The sequence below is a fragment of the Rhinolophus hipposideros genome, assembly GCF_964194185.1.
Source record: "Rhinolophus hipposideros genome assembly, chromosome: 1".
Classification (NCBI taxonomy): Eukaryota; Metazoa; Chordata; class Mammalia; order Chiroptera; family Rhinolophidae; genus Rhinolophus; species Rhinolophus hipposideros.
The window spans coordinates 19,630,963-19,646,179 of NC_138047.1; the positions used below are offsets into that span (position 1 = coordinate 19,630,963).

The following is a 15,217-nucleotide window of genomic DNA, read 5'->3' on the forward strand; positions in this document are numbered from 1 at the left end:
GCACACACTGCAGACACTGGCAGGGTGGTGTGTTCATTTGAGGGGCCTCTGATCATCTGGTACTCTCTGGGGACATCACAACAGAATGGCAAACGGATTATCCTAACTCTCAAGGCGTTCACAGAAGAGGAACTAACAACTGGCAGTGTCTCTAGAATTATTCAAGACTCGCTTGCCTTTTGGGTTGTGGCAAATCAGCACGTTCTGATGGCTCATGGCTGCCAGTTTTCCCTTTCTCAACTCACACGTGCCTGTGAGATCTCAGCACTGCTCCGTAGTTCAGTTTCCAAAAAGAAGGAATAACACTTGAAATTGGAACACAGAGGAATAAAGATATGCCCTCCTAGTGCTCACAGCTACTTTTACCAACAAGCTGTGGAGCAATCTAAATTTATTACATAAGCAAAATGAACTGTCCTGTCTTCAGAAGTTATTTTTAATTTCACAGGTGAAGTCTGCGGCACTCTCTACCCTATTCTTCCTTGACTTTTTGTTTAGTCATCCCATGAAGTTGAACTCTCCCTTCTTGGCCTGTTCTTCATGGTAACTCATTCCATACATTTTTCATTATGCGTTCATGTTGAAATGTTTATTACATTGGATATCAGTTTTATTATTATTTGCTCTGTTATCAGACATACAGATTAAAAATCAAGACTCTGGGATGCATGAATCCAAGTGCACTAAACATAAGAACAGAAATTTTATTTATTAAGTAAAATATATCTTGACACTTTCAAGAAAAAGATCATAGTTCTCTCTTCTGCAAATGTATTCAAGGCAACAGACATCATTCCTGATAATAGTCAATAATCTCTTATTTGATACAAACAATAGTAGCTGTAAAATATCTTGGATGCCACCAAAAATTAACGTTAACTCTATCTCACAAATGGCAGAATGTACACAGATGGGACAACATAATGCTCTTATGAACATATCATGATGTTCCCAAGAGTAGGAACAGCTAGAATGTTAAGTATAGAAATATTACCAAAAAGTTGATACGCTAAAAGTGTGTCTTGCGGCAAATCACCTAGTCTGTGGGTCTGTTTTTCATTAATAAAACAAAGGAGTTAAACAAGCAGATCTCTAAAGTTTTTTCCAGATGCACGTTCTATGATTACGAGTGAAGAGGCACTAAATGACCTCTAAGCCACCTCAGCAGCAGCTCCTCCATTGGTTCATCTTGTTTAGACCTAAATGAATGGGGACATATACATATTCTAGAAAATCAGGCAGAACGTTTCTATACAAGGAATGTGAAACCTGCTGATATCTTTCTCTATACTAATTCTTCTGATCTCACATCAGGACAAACCATACTCTTAACAAACCATAGTACAGTATTTACCATACTTTAAACTTCAGATTATTACTAAGGGATGAATGAAATAAAGAAAACCCAGATATTCCAGTTATTAGTTATTTATTATAACTGTTGATAGTACTTATGAATAAGAGTGAAATAGTATAAAAAAAGGGTGGCCTTATTAGACCTCAAATAAATAATGTGGACTGTGTAAGCTACTGAAAACACTTAGCTATTTGCCAAATAACAGCTAAAACAATCCATTACCTATGTGTATGTGTGTACATACACAGTTTTAACATTTTCTAATCATCATATACAAGTACAGAAAATATTTTGAAAATTGTTTCATACCAACTTTACAACCAACAAGTACTTTATTAATATTCTTTCATGGATGGTGAGATAAGTAAAAAAGTCAATAATCTGCTTGGTTTTTGTCAGTGTTTTCAAGAAGATGTGATATATATCTCACTGGTGGGTCAAGCCAATTTTAGGTGATACTTATGCATTTTTAAATGTTTTAAACAAGTATTTATTTTTAAGCCTGTAATCTCATGGATACTATTGCTCAGGATGAGGCTGAAGTACAACAGTGAGTTGGTTTAAAGAAAAACATTAAGTAATTAGTAATAAAGGTAGTATCTAGGCATAGCAAACACTCTTAAAGATGACACGAGAATGAATCAAATTTGACCAGTTTGATGAATATTAATGAATGATAAATTTATTCATTCATTCTATGAATATCGTACTGAGTTTGTAAAAATTAAAGGGCATTTAACATCTCTATAACGTCCTGAAACACATTTATGTTTTCTAGCCTATTAAAGGCCTAACTCCTGTTCTGGGTGTAACATTCCCCTAACTGATCAGAAATATAATCTTGATTGTGAATTAGGCAGATAAAGCCATTATCCAATTCTAACTCTCAGACCATTTTGTTGATCCTATAATTGCTGATATTTTAAGTGATGTTAATTTAAAAATATAAATATGATATTATATGCTGTAAAGAATATGGATAGGGACATTATGTTCAGACATAGTATAGCCACTTAATAAGCTTTCTAGTTTTTATAGAAGAAAACTCCACAGTTTAATACATCATTCTTCGTACATAAACAACAGATAAAGAAACTCCCCTTTAATGCCAATGTTGTAAAATCACTAGATAATATACAAATAATTACTGAAAACATACTTTAGCCTAGGTATTACTACCGTGTTTCCCCAAAAAGAAGACCGAACTGGAAAATAAGCCCTAGCATAATTTTTCAGGATGACATCCCCTGAACATAAGCCCTAATGCATTTTTTGGAGGAAAAATTAATATAAGACCCAGTCTTATTTTGGAGGAAACATGGTGACACACATATAAAAATAAAGAAGTGGAAACAGGTTCAAATAAAAAACTACAGCATCCCTATGTAATGCACTATGAAAATTCCACATAAAAGTCTTTTACAATCCTAATTTGATATATCTAAAAGCAAAGGAATTTAGCAATTAATCATTTTGACCTCAACGTAATGAGAATAAGTAGTAGCAATGGTCCATGAGGTATCCTGAATGCTAAAAACTGTATATGTTGTTTGACATATTTCAAATCGAGCAATTAAATGAAATTCAGTAGGCAAGAACATATAGAACTATATAGAATCTTCATGGAGATCATTTTAAACTTGGGTCTGTTAGCTTGAAATATTTTGCTCTTTCTCCTGAAATACACTGATAGACATAAAGTGAAAAGGCAATGGCTGGAAGGAATGAGGAAGGTCAAAAAGGGGCACGACAACTTGATTTGCAAGAAACTTCTCTCTCCCTGTACGGCCACCACATCAAATATGACTGGAAGTCAAAGGCCCATTAATGTCAGTACTTAAAATGGCAAACTATTGACTACTCATGCACTGAGTTGCTCCAAAATATTTAGTTATGTGGGAGAAAGAAGAACACGTTGAAGATGTACTTTTCTGAATGAAAATAGGGCAAGTTCCAAGCAACACAGAAGCAAAAGGGAATGGATATCAGGCCTTATATTTATGCAGAAATGTGAGAGAGACTCTAGAGTGAGGCCCAGGACAGTCCCTAATCCTACATGTGGAAGCTGGGAGAATTTAGATAGGCAATGGCTATGACAGGCAGGGCCGTTCCTCTGAAGCACATTCAGCAGAAAACTTTTCTTGCCTACTGTCAGCCTATAAAGATCTTCCTGAAGCAGTGGAGGACGTTTGTGTCGAAAAGGATTGGGCAGAAGGCGTGAGCCAGGCATGGTGTGGTGCAAGCAAGTGCCCTCTTCTTGAATTCCTCTGTAAAATGGATTTGTGCAGTGGCAAATGGAAATTCTCTGAAGTTAAAGACTGAACTTGGAGAAAATGCAGCCTGGGAAGCTCTGTAACTGGTCGAAAGGCATTGACTCATGAAGTGATAGACACGCTGTACGCAAGGGAGCAATAAATAAAAACATGTGTCAAGTAATCTAGGTCAAAACAAGCAAAGACGCTGTGATAGCCTTTCCTGCAGAAGGGTTTCAACAATTCTTTTCTGTGGAGCGACTGATAGGAAAAACCACGTTCTACTACATGCGTGTTCTCTTACATATGCACGCCTACCTCAGCATTCAAATTTAATCTATCCTTGAGAATGTGATGGTATCAAATTTTGTATTGCAGGAGGCTATCTATTTCATTCATTTCTTCTTTTTTTAAACTTATTAAATTTTTTAATATGGACATTTTCAAAAGTTCACAAACGTAGAGAAAGTAGTATAGTGAACCCCTAGGTCTCCATCACCCAGTTTAAACAGTAAATTCCAATTAAAAACAGCTTTTCAAGGGAAAAATAATGTTGTGCAGCTCATTCAGAACTGTCAACCAATTATCCCCCAAATTTTTAACCTCCGCCTATCTAACCACATAACAATCCTCTAAGGATTTCTGGCTATTGATTTACAACAAAAGACATATTTCTACAATTAAAAAGACAGCATTATTCAAGTTTGAAGATACATTACAAAACTTAGCAAAACACAGAAAGTTTTCCAGTCTCAACCATACCATGTATGGTAGCTGTAGATAGGTAATGGTCAAACTGAGGCCTTTCCTGGTTTCACATTCCCAATATTTCTTCAAATGTAAGAGTTTGTCTCACTTCTTAGGCTCATCATCATGTCTCTTTGGATTCTTCTGCTTTGTTAGACATTTTCAGTTGATAATATGGAGGCAAATGATGAACCACACATTTGAACAATGTGAGCACAAAATGTCGCCCCCTACGGCGCAGCTGTGAATGAAGCTGACCCCGTAAGCTATGTCCTGTCACCCTAGCTGATGGCCCTATGGAGACTAGTCATGGCAAATATTTGATTCAGAGAGGAAATCTCGGGTAAACACATTTGCAAGTTGTTATAACAAATATTTGGATAGTTGTTCAGATAACAAGGTATATACTTGATTATATGCATTTTATAAAGTTTCTTTAGTTTTTATCTAATTACTTAAATGTTTTAAGTCACAGCACAAAGCTCTCCTCCAAGAAATGTGACAGAAAAGTTCCTAAACTGAGTGGACCCTCCAAAGATTTGTAGCCATTGACTGGTTGCTCCGATTTGATGATCAAAGAAAATAACTCCGAAAACAGTAGTTTCCAGAGACAAGTATTATTGTAGGTCAGTATTATGGGCTGAAATGTGTCCTTCCCAACAGTCGTATGCTGAAGCTCTAACCCCTAGGACCTCAGAAGGTGACTGTATTTGGAGATACGGCCTTTAAAGAGATGATTACCTTAAAATGGGTTTTTTAGGGTGGGTCCTAATCCAATCTATTTTGTGTAGTGATAGTAAGAGATCAGAACACAGACAACACGGAGAGAAGACCACATGAGGACAAAGGGAGAAGATGGCCATCTGCAAGCCAAAAAGAGAGGCTTCCTGAGCACGCAATCTGCTAACACCTTGATCTTGGACTTCTAGCCTCCAGAATTATGAAAAAAATAATTTCTGTTGTTCAAGTCATCCGGCCTGTGATATTTTGTTATGGCTGCCCTAGTAAACTAATACAGTTAGTAACGGAGGCCATCTAATCCAAGCTACAGGAGTGGCCTTTAATGACACCTGGAGGCTCTGGGTTCGTAAAGTGAGTAGGAAATTTGTTGAAAGGGCATATGCAATATAATCCAACCTTTTTTGACAAATTTTGATGACAGTGAGGTGGTAGCTCAATATACAGACTCAGAGTAAATAAATCATTATTGCAGTTATTTGTCAAAAAAGGTTGGATTATATTGCATGTGCCCGAAAAGAGAACCCAATCTGCCAACTTGTCTCTGCTGCAAAGTTGAGCCGATACCACACAGGACGTCTATGGAAGCTGTGTGATGTGAAATACCCCTGTACTGGGGGTCCCACTTTATATTTCCTCCAAACTTTGTGAATCCAAGACTGATAACGTTTAACTTTTCAGTTGAAACTGTGAACATTCCTCTATATTGGAAAACTGTGAAGGATGCTGAAAATTAAAACAAACAAACATATATATATATATATATATATATATATATATATATATATATATATTATATGTTTACATATATAATATATATATAAGGCTCTCATTTTTATTTTGAAAAACACTATATATTATATAAATGATACATATATAGTGTTATTCAAAATAAAAATGAGAGTCTTAATACATGTTCCTATATAAAGATGGTAGTGAATGAGACATAGAATTGGGATGGCATAAACATGACCCTGAGAGTTTATGAAAATATTTTAAATATTTCAGAACTCAATACATACATAATTTTGAAAATAGTAAGCCATATTAAAAAAGAAATCGTTGTTGGCACACAGTCATACTGAGGATTTTGTGGTTGCAGTGGACTTTCAACTGCACAAAGAAGCATTAAATGAACAACAGTATTTACCAATATTTTCTTTAAAGTGCTTTTCAAACACTAAATAATTACCCAATTAAGCTACTGCAAGATAAGCTGTTATTACTCTGGATTTAGTGAAAAGCACTAATAATTACTGTTTTAACAATTTCTGTGAAAAAAGACTCAATGTTTACTGAACACAGCTGTGAGAACACCCCACCTTTTTAGTGAGTGGGGAACAGAAAAATAAAAAGCTTGATTAGCTAAGTGAATTCAAGGGAAGATAGAGGATGATTAAGAACTAAGAACCATGATGGGCAAAAACAGAAAATTTAATATGCGCAGTGGAGACCACAATTGACAGAAGGTTATTTATGAATACTACCGATATTCAATGTTGCAGACTGACAATGGAGAATCTTTAGCCATGCCCCAAATGACATAATTTATCACACTCGTGCTTAGGGCAGTCATGTCCAAGCAATTTATCATCATCATATCACTCGTGTGAGTAAGAGAGGGGGAGAATTTTGATTGTTAACCTCTAGGGAGAGTGAATTTATAGCCAGCATCCCTACGAAGGCAGCATGGCTCTGTCTGCCCACAGCTAAATGCTCCCTGCTTTATTTCTGCTTAAGTCAGAGTAAATGAGTGAACACATAGCCTCCAGGATGTTGAGAGCAAAACCTAGTTCTAATATTCTTAGATCCAAAATAAGATAGCCAGGAAATCACATTTAAAATACTCTTTGAAGCTGCTTTTAAAAATAAAAAATAGTCAATGATAAGTATGGATGATTCATTTCAAATGTCCTTTGGTGACAAAATAATTTCTGAAATGCATCCATTGATAACTACATTTGGGAAGAATCATGTCTTAACAATGAAACTGTGAACATTCCTCTATGTTGCAAAACTTGGTAGACTGCTAAAAATTAAAAAATACATACACACACACGCAGTGTTTTTTAAAATATAAATGAGAGCTTTAATTCCTATCCTCTCTGGGCATTGAAACTTTACGTATTTTCATTTTATGTCTTTCAACACTAGCTGCCCTTACAGAATGCAATTGAACATCTAAATGCCATTTTTGCCACTTTTGATTAAAATCCTGAAGCTGACTTGTGCATTCAGGAAACAAGGGCACTTGCTAGTTCACCAACAGTAAGAGGAGCATTAGTTAAAAGAGCAAGCCCCCTGCAGCCCCTTCCCCTTAGGATCCCAAGGTGTTTGGTAAACTGGAGACCAGTAATCATTGCATGCAAGTGGCTCAGACCTTACCTGAGTACAATAGTCAAGATAGACTAGGGCATGCTGCATTAACAGACAGATCCTCAAATTTCAAGGTCTTTTTGATTATCTTGCACAGCAAAAGCTCATTTCTAGCTCACGCTATGTGTCTAACACAGAGTAACGGGGGGGGGGGGGGCTCTGCTCATTGCGTTCATCCCATGACCCATGCTGACAGAACAACTATGCTCTAGAAAATTGATGGTCACTCTGGCAGAGGGACAGAGTGTGTGACAAATCTCTCATTGCCTTTTAAAGCTTCCACCTGGAAGTAACACAGGTCATTCCACCTATATTTCATTGAGCAAAGCAAGTCACATGGCCGTGCCTAATTGGGAGGGAACAGGTTAACACTCATGCCTCCCGTGCTGAGTACTCAGGCAGATACTGTTTTCATGAAACAGGTAGTCAGAACCACAGAGCCAGTTTGTGCCAGGTGGCCAGATGGAAGCAGACATTTTATTTTTCATCCATTTTTTTTTTTTTAAGTGAGGGAGGGATGTGTATGAATGACAGGGCTTTTGTTTTGTTTCATTTTTAATGCAAGTCTTTTTAAAGAAACCTGGACCATTGAAACAATACTCTAAATAGAAGCTAAAGAAAACAGAAGGAAGAGGCCACACTTGGTGTATGAAAAATATATTTAACAACCATCTCAGGTCCTTCTAGTAACTGTCAAGTTCACAGGACTACTGAGTGGAACACAGCTTCACCAGGAATGCTCACCATGGTTACTGTGTAGTTCACTGGGGTATTTAAGACGTTTGAGGAAAACAGTTCCTCATACAGTAACACTTTAAAACAATATGGAATCAAGGATGGGTATTTTTCCAAGGTCACCAGCTCCTCCCATGCTGTATATACAGTTAAGTATTTTGTCTTCAAGCTTAATTCCAAGAGCAACCTATAACAGTCTTACATAGAGGTCTACTACATAATCCCAGGGATCTTATGGCCACACCCCAGATCTCGAGGGCACTAAGTATACAGCAATAGACTTTTCAAGCCTCTAAATGTTCTATTTGGATATATGTTCTCTTGTTCTTAGTTCCTATCTGGGTTAAAATTTAACTACTCATACTTTAAGTTGTATGAGATTGCATTTTCTCAGAAAAATCTTTTTCTTCAGCCATAGTCAAGGTATTTTCTGCCCTTCATGGGGAAGAGAAAGTTGTCTGGTGAAACTTACCTTTCAGTTACATCACCTCCAGAATACACACTGCTCTGGTTCTCCTCCCACCTCACTCATCTTCCTTTGCTGGCTCCTCCTCCACTGACCTCTAAATGTCGGCCTCTTCCCAAATGGGTCCAGGGTCCTCTTCCCCTGTGTATCTATAGTCTCTTTCTGGGTCCTCTTGTACATTTCCAACAGCTTCGTATATCATGAAGAATGACTTCCAAATAGTGAACTGTAGCCCAGATCTCTCCCGTGAACTACAGTATAGTATACCCAACAGCCTGTATGACATGTCCCCTTGGACATGTCAGAGACCTTGTAGTAGGCAGCCTCTCCAGTGGCCTCCAACAACTCTCTCTCCTGGAATTCACACCCTCCCACACTGTACCAGGGCGGTCTGTGTGACCAATCACAGAGGTTATGATATGTCATAGCCACAGATCAAGTTCTAAAAAGATGGTGGCTTCCATCTTGGGTTCTCTTTCTCTCTTGGGTCATTTGCTCTGGGGAAGCCATATCATGAGCAACCCCATGGAGAGAGCCATATGGCAAGGAACTGAAGTCTCTGTCCAATAGCCAGCTGTCAACAGCCATGTGAAAAACCACAAAGCTGGTCTTACAGCCCCAATCAAGCCTTGAGATGACTGGTGCCTTGTCTGATGGCTTGACCATAACCTCATGAGCGATCCTGAGCCAGAACCACGCAACTATTCCATGTCCAAACTTCAAAGCCACAGACACTGTGTGATAATCCATGTGTTGTTTTAGTCTGCTAAATTGTAGGCTAATTGTTTTAATGCAGTAATAGATAACTAATCCATACACCACAGAGTTAATATGTACCAAACAGAACTTTTGATCTCACCTACCCCAATTCCCAATTTATTCTTTCCCTAGCTTTCACCTTCTTAACTCTTTTGCCATGATGGTCAGATATATCCGAATGAATATTTCCATTTGCTGACTGCAGATGGAACTTCCAGAAAGGAAATTTAGGAAAGCAGATGTACATTTTCCTATGTTTTTGTGTTTTTCTAGAATGAATAGGAAATTTTTATACATAAAATAATGGCATATACAAAGAAGCTCAAATTGTTATTAAATGCATAGTCAAAATACCAACTTTTTCTTTTTTTTGTGGATTTCTGACACATTTTGAAGAAAAAAAACAATTTGAAATCAATGAATGCTGCGAAAGAGTTCATTGATATTCACATCTACCCAGTTTCTAATCCAGCATATTGAGAACGATCCTTGATTTCTCCTTTTCTTTCACAACCAAATCCAGTTAATCAGCAAGTTCTATGGAATCCAAACCCAAACCATTTTATTAAATCCATTCATACAACAAAACGTTTTCCTGGCCTACTCTGCATAAGGCACAGCATCAGGTGCTGGAGAAACAGCAGTAACCAGAACATGCAAACCCAACCCTCATGTAGTTGACATTCTCATGGGAGGGAGTAAATAACAATTTACAAACAAAATATAGTGTGTCCTATGGGAGTAAGTAGTATGGAGGAAAACTAAAGTGAATAGGAGGCTGGAGAGTTGCCAGGGAGTTTGAGGAGAGTTCGAACATTATTTTAAATAGGGTTGTCAGGAGTCCCCACTGATCAAGTGACATTGAAAAACTCCACATTCTCTGTCTGTGCTGCCACTCCCCTAGCCTGAGGCATGTCACTGCTGCATGTCACTCCCCTGCCTGCCACCCTTCAGTGGCTTCCCATTGCTATGAGATGAAGATCTATAATCTTCACCAGGCCACGAAAAACCCTGCACAATTTGGTCCCAACCCGAGTCTCCAACTTCATCTGGAACCAATCACTCAAGCTCCACCCACAAACACCTTCTGGCAATTTCTAGAATATGCCAAGTTGTTTCAGGCCTCCTTTGCTCTTGCAGGTCTCAATGCAGGCAATGAACATCATTAGGTCCGACTTATCCTTCTAAATCGGAATGTCTTGGCAAGGCCCCCTTTTTACCCTCATATCCAATGGGCTCTCTCCTCCCCCCACCCTCCATTTTTCTTTACCACAGCCTTCTGTTTACAACTGGGAGCTGTTTGTTAATTAACTTGTTTGTTAGCTCCTTCTGCGTTTCTTCAGGCTCCTCTGCCTTAAGCCAGAATACAAAGTCCAAGGGGAATCCGCATCTGCCGGTTGTCTCTTGGAGCCCAGTGCTACCCAGGTACACAGCGCACATTAATTGAATGAATAAACTGACCCTTCCTGACCACACGGTAATTTCAGCACCAAATGTGACCACCAATATCATTAATTGGTAAAAGCAGAATCTTATTTTTACAAATCTATAGATTTCTAAGTCTAGTAGAGACATAAAGACCAATTACTTTCATGTGGCTAAGAAAGACAAGTAAGCACAAAGTCAGGAGCTGGAAGAACTACGATTAGGCTCCTCTCATGGGTCCAGAGTTCTTGAAAGGAGCAACCTCTTCTCTTACTGTCTACTTGTGAAAAATAAAGTACAAGTGGCTAAGGGGTAAGAACACAGATTGTAGAGTTCCAAAAACACAGATTTTTTTTTTCCTAAGCTTTCCAGGAGTGTAGCCTCATCCTCTGTGCCTTACCATCCTCTTCTAACATAAGGATATCTCACTGCGCTGTGGAGAAGATTAAATTAGAGCACACAGAGCTCAGAGAAGACCCCTGGTGATTAGCTTTTACTGTCCAAAAATACAGGCTTGGGCCTTCCTATTATGATTCTAAGATCAAGGCATGGCGATAAAATGTATTTTGCTATTTTATTCCAAAAATCCGTATTACATATATTTTAGTAATTTTTATAACGATCAAGCAACAGTTAGCCTCCACCAATGAAAACGTAATTTCATCACGTAGCACTTTCTGCATTTCGTGTTTGCATTATCCTTTTTAAAAATTAGGTTGCTATCTTGCAGTCAACAGTCATCTGATTTTATTCTTTGCAGTGTGCACTGACTTTTCTTTTGGGAAGGGGCTGGTTATTTCTGGAATTACATCAGGCCTATAGGATAACTGCTATACACCCCTCCTGTCTATGTAGAGTAAAATGTCACTGGACAAGTAGGTGTCATACGTCTTAGGGCTGTTTTCTTACTGATGTTCATTCTGCATGACAATGAATGTGATGATACTTTAGGATAGGAGTAAATGCTTGTCAGTTTCCTCCACTGTCGTGGAGATTTAAGGACAAATGGACCTTACACAGGGAGGAACTTCTCATCTGTAAACGTGCCCCCCTAGGGGGTGTCAGTGCAGCTGAGGTGTACCCCCAAACATCCCCATATCGCAGCTGTAAATACCACACTCATATCTATAGGGAAGGCGCACCTAAGTGTGTTTGGAATATCTTTAAGATATAAGAACCATGAGACTGAAAAATACAGGGCGAGGCTGAGACCCAAGGCTTAGAGGTAGGATTTCAAAACTTATTAAAGGAGAATGAGCATGGAACACATTCCGGCCCCCTCACCCCCACCCCAGCACAACAATGCCCCACCCGGGACATTTCAGTCAAGCAACACTGAGCGTTGGCTACGTGGGGCCCTTGGGCCTCGCTCTGCGCGGACTCTCGGCCTCAGGTTTCAGGCCGGGCTTTGCCGGACCTTAGTCTTTGGGGCAACCAGCCACCTCCAAGCCCAGGCCAGCTTCCTAGGCCTCGCGCAGCATCAAGATCCTCGACTTTGCAGCTTTCCCTGAGCTCTCGGGGAAAGGCAGCAGCACAACAAAGCGCGGGCGTTTTTAAGACTCCTTCCCCAGGGCGGACCTCCGCGGGGGCTCCCTGCAGGGATTAACGCGCAGAGCTCGGCCGCGACCTTGCTTCGGCGGCTCCTGGCGTGGGACCCCACCCTTCCTACCGGGCCCACCGCTTCTGTGCCCGCTCCGGCTCCAGGGCGCCTTCCCTCGGATCGCTGAGCGCTGCCTTCTCCCCTGGGACTCTCAGCAGGGCCAACTTCCCGGACCTAGAACGTCTCCCCGCTCCCCTCCCACTTCACCTTCCTTTTTAGTCTTCTCCCCGCCCCCAGGCCCCTGGGTTGTGTTCGGGTGTCCTGGCCACGCCCACCCTGGCCTTAGGCCACGCCCACGGAACCCCGCCCCGCCCCGCCCACCTCTGGGCCAAGTCTGGGCCAAGTCCGGGCTCCAGCCTGCGGGCCCGTCCTGTCCTACTCCAGGAATGGACAGCAGGCTTGTAGCTCCAAGATCCTCTAAGTGGCTGTGCTGGGAACCCACTTTCTCTGCACAGGAGGCTGTTGTACATAATCCCCAAATATCCTGGAAGGAGAGATTTCTCATCTCTGTCCAGTTTGGCCAAGTCTAATGGGTTAGGGGAAGCAGTTGCATTTACCTCCAATCCTGGTTCTCTTCCATAGGAAAACCTGGAACATGGAGGCTTTAGCAGTTCTCTGAGTTTTCTCCAAGGATAACAAATCAGAGGGGCAGCATCGGCAATTTGGTGTCACGACTAGGATTTGGATCACCATCCTGAATACAGACAGCTTTGGGTTTGTTTATTCATCAGTTGTCTCATGTCCCTGGGCCCGAGGTTTCTCATGTTTAAAATAGAGCCTGTACCAGAGCCCTTGAAGTAGTCCCAGCAGTTCATGGGCCTGAAGTAGGCTTACTGACTGTGGGTGACTGCCTACAAAATGTTGTTCTAGGATCAGATGCCATAATACAGAGCAATACGTTTAAGTGTCACAATTAATCGTATCCTGGATTCTGAGAAAAAGAGGACAAGTACTCACATGAGTAGAACCTCCAGTTGTCATTTGAAAGGAAAGTGGACATTTAATAATAATAATAATAATAATAGTAATAATAATAATAATAGATGGTGTTTCCTGAGGCCAACTCTGCCAGGTTTCCTAACATGTACTCTGTATGTGTTATCTTAATTTTCAGAACAACCTGCATGTGGTAGGATCTCTCTTTCCTCCGATTACAGACAAGAAACCGACTTAGAGAGAGAAGGGCCTGGACGGTTTGGTTGATGTTACTCCAAACCTTCTTAGTAGAGATCTGGCACTTAGCTAGAAGGCTAGGAAACAAATTAACATATCTAAGTCAGAAAAAGAGGAGAAAAGGATATAAAGCTTTCATTTTGTGTTTTTGTTTTTTTCAGGAAGAAAAAGTCTAAGAAGTTATCTAGAAGTTGGCTAGGAGAGGCTCGGCAGGGAGAAAATATTAAGGGAAAGCAGTGGTCCTTAAGGATGGTGGCTGCTTCGATACTAGGAACAGGGAAGGGCATACAACCAGGGCCCCGAGGTAGGAGATAGCAGAATAAATGTAGAGGTTAAAAAGTTCAGAGGGATGAGTACTGAGAGAGCTGAATATTACTAGGACTGGCTGGGGCTCATACTAAGATTGTATAATGAATAGGTGGATCAAGGGAACCTTCTAGAGTGATTTCTGAGCTGGCTACCACTTAGATTACATGTGCTGTAACCATGAAGCCGGATAAATGTGTACCTGACAATGGTTGTTAAGGAGAGGCCTAAAAGTCCATTATTTATAATATTATGTATTTTACTAGTGCATGCTGCCAGACATGAAATTATACACCAGATTCATGTTAAAAAATGACTTCAGTTTTCCTTTATGGAAGTTACTAAATTCTCCACTGCCCACATGCACCCATTGTATAAGATTTGTGATGGATTTCACATGCAGGCTCTCATTTCTATGGCTTTACTTCTTAAAAAGAAAACGTCAGAGAGGAACTAGTCTAGATTTAATTTTTCTTTGGAAGACGTAACTTCAAAGAAACATCAAATTAATAGGCAGGAGTTTTATTTCAGGAGATTTATCAAACTATTGTAAACAGGTGTTTTCCAAAAAGGGGAGAGAAATTCATGCAAATCCAACACACAACAGTGAAAAACTCTGGTAGTCTATAGTATTTGAGTATATACTGTAATTTCATTTCATATCGTAAGTGATTATTAGGCACTACTGTTAGTTAAGCATCACATGCTATCCTATTTAAAAATTATTGAAAAAAATAAATATTCTTTAGTACTGGTCCTCAAATCTACTCACCCTGAGGACAGGCAGATAAGAATGGATAAAACAGATCTTTTATGATGTTCTGCTGTCAAAAATGATGAACTGGCATCAAACCTTGTACCCAGCTTCATTTTTCAGCCTTTCATGTTGGAAAAGCTTAACTTGGAGATATTTTTTTGAACCCTAGAATATCAATGCACTGTTATATGTGTGTGATGAAACAGCGAAGTTAAAAATCACATTATTAAGGAACCAAAGGTTTCCAAATGAATCTCTTAGTTAAGGGTTTAGTTCAAACGCACTCTCATTTCCACAGTACCTGCTTTTCATTTTCATCGTGTCTTTGAATTTTGACAGTATCTGTACTCAGAAACACTAAATTGGAGGAGAGAATGCAATCAAAATGAAACATCCAAAACCCCTCATTGTTTGGGTTAAATCTCTGGAAAGCACTCAGGTTTTCATCTCACCTAGTTAGTTGTTTAAATATTTACACACAAAAAAAGAGTCTGGAGAGGACAAGACGTAAAACAGTTCAGAAAAT

General features: G+C 39.6%; 1 protein-coding gene across 7 annotated transcripts in view; it reads right to left on the reverse strand.

Moving 5' to 3' along the window:
• The window catches only part of PTER (phosphotriesterase related), a 64,018-nt gene extending 51,341 nt beyond the window's left edge, over positions 1 to 12,677 (reverse strand). For 3 of the 7 annotated variants that reach the window (XM_081058052.1, XM_081058054.1, XM_081058051.1), the window contains exon 1: positions 12,525 to 12,676. The gene's annotated coding sequence lies outside the window, so the exon portion shown is untranslated. Of the gene's footprint in view, positions 1 to 12,524 lie in introns of all 7 variants that reach the window. The other 4 variants (XM_081058053.1, XM_081058048.1, XM_081058050.1 and 1 more) reach the window with 4 other exon arrangements.
• Positions 12,678 to 15,217: the final 2,540 nt, after the last annotated feature.